Genomic DNA, 7,396 nt, shown 5'->3' with positions numbered 1-7,396 from the left:
TTCTACTCCCGTAAAGATTTACACCCTTGAAAACCCTGTACAGGGTCACTATGGGTCGGAATTGACACGATGGCACTTAACAAAAACAATATATATATAATTATAGATAGATGAGAGAGCGATGATAGAATAAGCATCTATATGAAAATGCAGCTATAAATAGATATTTATCACTGACTCAGTATCTTAGAAGTAGACTTACTTTCTTTCTTTTATTATTCATTTAAAAGGCATAGCATGTTATATTTTAATTCAAGATTATAAAATCACAAAACTCCTAACATAAAAAGAAGAATATAGTAGGAATGAAGGAAGCAAAAATTTGGATTTAGAATTACAGTATTCATATCTTTGAATTCACTGTTTATGGTCTCTGGGATTACCAGCAATTGAATATAACTTCCAGAAATTAGTCACCTCATGAGTTAACAACATTTTAAAACAATGCTATCTTTTAGAATTGGTTTGAAAATGTAATGACCTAAGGCACAAGAGAGTGCATTATAAATTTTAGCTACTATTTATTGTTTTTCTCCTACAAACTCCAATTCACGTAGCTGAAAATGTACACTCTTAATTTTATTGACATTTTTATTATTTTTATTCAGCAGTGTTTTTAGAAATAAACCACTAGACTCATTGCTGTGTTCTTTTTATCCCCATTTCTTTATCCAATTACTATTGTATTCCCTTTATCCAATTCCCATTTGCTCCTTCTCAGAAATGTTACCAAGCTCCATGCATTACACCACAATTAAATTTGCATTGAGATGTATCCATGTTTATAATTTTATATCTGGAAAGCAGGGAACCTCTTTTATTATATATTTTTATTTAATTTGGGATCCAGGTCTAGTTTTAAGTTTAATATTCAATTTTCTGGACATTTTCATTGGTGATCTTTTATCCAATAATAGTTTTTAAAGCTTATTCCCTTTATAACATAATGTGGACCTTATCTATAAGATGCTAACTTTCAAGCTGAGGACTTATTACACAAAAACATGCACACACACAAACACACAATTGAGGTAGCTGCAGAATTCTCTATTACAATCCTAAAAGAAATGTATGTAATTTACCTAATTATTTTTCTATCTTTATCCTTATTCGACCCCACCAGGTAGAGAATGACCAACCACACTGATGTAATATTAATTCATATCTTCAACTACAAAGATCCCAAGGAGTTCTAACATTACTTATAAATAAAGAAGTACAGATGCAGACCCTTCTACAACTGTACATAAAAGTCCATTAATGTAATTGCTTTCTAGCCACCACAAAGATTACTAGTGAACTTGATTCTAAATTTAGTTCAGAAGGAAAGCCAGAAAGAAAAATAATTTACATTGGGGATCTTGCATGTATTCTCTCAGAGAAACATAGCGTCTTTTCTGAACCACAATGGGGATAGAGTGTGCTGAATAAATCATTGGTTTACAGTCTTAGTCAACTACACATAAGCCAGCGGTTCTCAACTGGGAAAGACTGTGTGCTGTGGGCTATGTGCAACAACATCTGAGATATTTTAGTTGTACACAAATGGGAAAAGCTGTGCTCTTGGCATCGAGTGGGCAGATACCAGGAAAGCTGCTGTAGATCTTATAATGTACAGGACAATCCTCACAGCAAAGAATTATTGAATCCAAAATATCAATAGCCCAGAAGTTGAGAAACCCTAAGGTTAAAAAGTACAAGAGACTTGAGCTTCTTGCAAAGTATGTTCACACCAAATCCTCTAATTTCTACTAATTCCCGAGTCACTTCTACTGCTACGGTTCATAAGCATGCCTCAATCTTTCATATGATTTGCATGTATTAAGTATAGAAATTAAGAACTATAAAAATTTATGCCGTTCATTAAATTTTGAACCTTGATATATGAAAAAACAAAGAACAGAAAATTCATTGGAGTCCTGGTATGACTCTATAGGAGAAGCACTGGACTGCTAATGTCGGCAGTACAAAGTCACCAGCTGCTCATAGATAACCCTATATAGCGTCACTATGAGTCAGATAGCGTAGTGGTTACGAATTGGGCTGTGAGCTGCAAGGTCAGAAGTTCGAAACTACCAGCTGTTCCACAAGAGAAAGATGAGGCTTTCTGCTGCCGTAAACATTTACAGCCTCGGAAACCCTGTACAGGGTCGCTATGAGTCGGAACCGACTCTATGGCACATAACCACCACCACTACCATGAGTCAGAACCAACCCAACACCACGTAACAAGAAGAAGAAAATTAATTAGCAAATTGGTAGAAGACACAAAAAAGTATTTTATGTCTCTAGACTTGGGAGTGTGTGGCTCCATATGATAATCTCCAGACTGCGAACCATAAGGTTGGTGGTTTGAGTCTACCAGCTTCTCTGCAGAAGAAAAATGAGGCATTCTGCTACTGCATGAGATTTAAAGCCTCAGAAACCCTATACAGGGTCGCTATGAGCTGAAACTGACTCCACGACACCTAAAAACAACAACAACAATCTCTGGACTAAAATTCTTTCACTACTATAATCAGTAACCCATTTAGACAGAATTAAGACTGGCAAAGTAACAGTCTACATGAATCTGTTTACCTGTTTTGTGTTTCCAAACTACACCATACTGGTTCTGAATGAAGGTAGCTGATACACTTACTATAGCTAAAAATCACTCTGGTTCTATTAGATAGAATATATTGGACTAGGGTCAGTATTTGAGGCAGCCTGAGTCATTAGATAGCTAAGTAGTAATAGTAATTCTTGTTGTTTTGTTATTATTTTTCACTGTGGTACACAATGTGGAAACGACTTAAACTAAACGGGTACTCATTTAGCTCCAACTTTCTAGTTTATTTGTTGTTGTTGTTGTTGTTGTTTCCTCCAATGTGGCACTGTGGGTTAATACGCCAGACTGCAAAGGCATTTGAACTTCAAGGTCGGCAGTTCAAGCTCACCAGCTGCTCCTTTGAAACCCTATACAGGGTTGCTATGGGTCGGAATTGACTCAACGGCACTTAACAACCACAACAAATAATGTTGTTCTGTTTTGTTTGTCCTATGCTCTGGTAGTGTAGTGGTTACGGATCTGGCTGCTAACCACAAGGTCAGCAGTTCGAAACTACCAGCGGTTCTGTGGGAGAAAAATGAGGCAGTCTGCTCCCGTAAAGATTTACAGCCTCAGAAACCCTGTGTAGGGTCACTTTGAGTTGCAACCGACTCCACGGTACTTAACAACAGCGATGCTAAATTTATTCAATTTTATTATGCCCCAAGTCAGTTGCTTCTAAGTGATATTATTTACATATATTCAGTGATTCAAATAGTATTTCAAAATTGTTTTTATCGATAGTATTCAAAAATAGTTTTTGTGTTTTTATTTTCTAATATAGTTGAAAGTTCATAGTTAACTAAACCTATTGTTGCTATTGTTAAAGGCTGTTGAGTTGGGTCTGACTTATAGCATAGTATACTTTCCAAGTAATGACTGGTAGGTTTGAACCACCAACTTTGCGGTTAGCAGTCCAGTGCTTATCCTACAGCATCATATCTGGCCTTAAATCTTTTTTGGCCATTCTGCTGAAATAATTTCTGAGCCTTTTGGACACTTGCTTCTCTCTTGCTGTATGATCTTATATTGAAAGAATGTTTTTATTTTATTTTTCTCTAAATGAAGTATTGCTGAATATAATTTCCCAATCGGAAAATAATAACATATTCTCAAATGCACTCTCTGCAAGATATTAAAAAGGATTAATTGAAGTAATTTCATCTTAGGGTAAATACATTTTAATTATTTTCAGTATCATGTGGGTGCTCCACCACATCATATTCCTAATATCTTAAATTATTGAATCTTAAAAAAAAAATTTTAAATAAGTTTGATCAACGCTTTCTTGATTTACAATGTCTTTATTTAATGACATAATTTGATGATGAATCATATCCCTTAGAATTGAAATTGAGGAGTCCTTAACAAATGATTAAGCACCTGCTTGTTAACTCAAAGATTGGCTGTTCAAAACCTCTCAGTAGCTCCAAGGAAAAAGATGTGGCAATCTTATTCCATAAATATTATAGCCAAGAAAACCCTCAGAACCAATTCTGTACTATCACATGTGGTCACTGTAATGGTTAAAGTTTTGTATCAACTTGGCTTAGTCAGGATTCTCAGAGGTTTAGCAGTTAAGGTGTGATTATCATCTCCCTGATTAGATCTAATATGATGACATCATCCCCATGATGTGCTCAGCCCTGATCTAATGTAACATTTTATGTGTTGTAACTCCTCACTTCTACGATATTAATGAGGCCAGATGCAATACACAGGATTAGATTGTATCTTGATCTGATGCCTTTTGAGTTTTGATGAATAGCATCTGTGGTCTTAAGAATGTGTTGAGTGGCCATCTCAGACACAACTACTGGTCTCTAATCATTTGGAGAAAGGAAAAAAAGGAAAGTAAAGATTTAAGAATGAAACTAGTCTGTAGGACTTAAGAGCCTACAGGAACCATGGCCTCACCTATCCAGAGATCAGAAAAACTAGATGGGGCTTGGCTGTAACTACTGGCCACTGTGATCAGGGACACAATTGATGGACACTGGAATGGGCAAAAAACATAGAATTAAACTCAAATTATTTAAAAATCTAGCCTTACTAGACCTTTTGAGACTAAAGGGAACCCTAGGACTATCATCCTGAGATACTCTTTAAACTGTGAACTGAAACTACTCCCAGAGATCACCTTTTGGTTAAACAGATTGGTTCATAAAATCAACAATACTACCTGTGACTACTGTGCTTCTGGTAATGAGACCAAAAGTCAGCATTTATCCTAAAGCAAAGCTATGAGGGTAATAAGGGACAGGGAAACTAGATTAATGGAAACAAAATGACCGGAATCAAAATAATGAGAATGTTGATACATTGTGGAAAATGTACCCATTGTAACTGAATAATTTGTATGTTTTTGTTGTTGTTAAGTGCCATCGAGTCGGTACCAACTCATAGCGACCTTGTGCACAGCAGAATGCAACACTGCCCGATCCTGGGCCAACCTCATTACTGTTGCCACACTTGAGTCCATCGATGCTGTCATTTGGCCAATCCATCTCATTGGGGGTCTTCTTCTCTTTCTCTGTCCCTTCTTCACCTTACCAATCATGAAATCCTTCTCCAGCGACTGGTCCCTCCTGACAATATGTCCAAAGTATGAGAGATGAAGTTTGGCCATCTTGGCCTCCAAGGAGCACTCTGGCTGCACTTCTTCCAAAACGGATCTATTGGTTCTTTTGGCAGCCCATGGCACTTTCAATATTCTCCTCCAACACCATAACTCAAAAGCATCAATTCTTCTATGGTCTTCCTTATTCACTGTCCAGCTTTTGCATGCATATCAGGTTATTAAAAATACCATGGCTTGGATCAGGCACACCTTAATCCTCAAGCTGACATCTTTGCTCTTCAACACTTTAAAAAGGCCTTTTGCAGCACATTTGCCTAATGCAATATGTCATTTGATTTCTTGCCTGCTGCTTCCATGAGTGTTGATAGTCGATCCAAGAAGAATGAAGTCCTTGACAACTTCGATCTCTTTTCTGTTGATAAGAATGTTGTTGATTGGTCCAGTGGTGAGGATTTTTGTTTTCTTTACATTGAGATATAATCCATACCGAAGGCTGTGCTCTTTGATTCTCATCAGTAAATATTTCAGGTCCTCTTCACTTTCAGCAAGCAAGGTTGTATCATCTGCATATTGCAGGTTGTTAATAATTTGCATAGAAATTGTTAAATGAAAATCTAATTCGTTGTGTAAACTTCTACCAAACACAAAATAATATATTATAGTACAAAGAACTTAAGAGGATAAGAGAGCATGGGGATAGCAGAGGTTTAGAGAAAAGGTGCAGAAATGTGATTAAGATAAAAAGAAATGGAGATAAGGCTTTATGAAGATCTTGTTAGGTATGTATATTGATCAATGTTTAGCTGATGGCTTTGAATGCATGACTTATAGGAACTCACTCACTTATTTTGAACAATATTAATCTAAGTCTTTTGTGTACCACAAGTTGGAAGACACTCAAAATAGACAGTGGTTGCACCAATGTGTTGTGAACCATTGATTGTGCCCCAATGATTGTGATGATGACATGGGACAGGGCAGTATTTTGTTCTTTTGTAGGATTGCCGCAAGTCAGAGCTAATTCAATGATAATTAGCGATACTCAAATTATGTGCCATGTATCATACTGAGTACTGAGAAGAGAGTGGTAAAAAAGACAAGCTTATAAAACCTAATCCTGTCAAGTCAATTCCTGATTCCTATGTAAGGTTTCCGAGCTATAATTTTAATGGAAAAAGATTGTCTCGACTTTTTTCTGCCACTGTGTGGGCTTGAGCTGTTAACATTGAGCTTAGTAGACAAGACCAAACCATTTGCTCCACCCAAAGACTACAGATTTTATATTTCATCTTTAAAAAAATATCTCAGACTCACTGGGAATGAAAGAAAGAAATTTGGATCCCTGGTGAAATTGTTCCCAAGTAAAGGCCTGTCATTGTTCATAGAATTAGAATAGCTTAAAACAGCAGGTATTGTGTTTTGTTTTGTTTTTTTTGTAAGAGAGTGGAGCTATGGTATAATAATAAATTGGCTATACCATAGACAATTCTACTCCACTTTCTGTCTCTAAGGTATATGAAGTGTGAAAGAAAAACAGGGCCAAGAGTCAGGGTTTCAGGAAAGACACAAGCTGCTTGTGAGGGAGTGTGAGGTAAGGTCAGGAGAGAGGGATCTTGGGGCTTAATGGGGATTAGAACAGTAGAGATGATAAAAGATTAGAGGGGCTATTTCATGTAATATCACCATGGATCACAATCACTTTGAAAAGATCAGCCTGTAGACATAGGAAGATTTATTGTACTGAGATCATCTTTGTTTTGGCATAATAACTTAATGTTACAGTCACATTGAGTTTCATTGTATTAATCTCATAGATTCAGGGAAAGATTAAACTTTGCCATAGGAAATTGTCTTGAATAACAAGATACAAGCACACATATGCTCATTTATATATGCATTTATCACTATACCTCATTTTTTTTTTTTTCTGTCCAAGTAACATGTATTTACTATTTACAGACATGGAGGCAAATTATAATATAAATTACCCCAAAGTATATGTACTATATTTTTTTTTAAGTTTTATTGTGAATTATATGATACTTTACATGTGAGAACATTAATTTTACATTCATTCTATAGTTTCATTGCCATGGTTACAATCCACTCCATGCATCATCAACCAACCAAAGGGTATACCCTGCAAGCCTGCCCCCTACACTACCCCCCGCCCCCCCAGTCTTCAGCACACAGCCCATGTCCCTCTCTGGATCTAAAGTCCCCAG

The sequence above is a fragment of the Chrysochloris asiatica genome, unplaced genomic scaffold, assembly GCF_000296735.1.
Source record: "Chrysochloris asiatica unplaced genomic scaffold, ChrAsi1.0 scaffold00276, whole genome shotgun sequence".
Lineage (NCBI taxonomy): Eukaryota > Metazoa > Chordata > Mammalia > Afrosoricida > Chrysochloridae > Chrysochloris > Chrysochloris asiatica.
The sequence above is the reverse complement of the archived record's forward strand: the minus strand, read 5'-3'. Positions refer to the sequence as shown.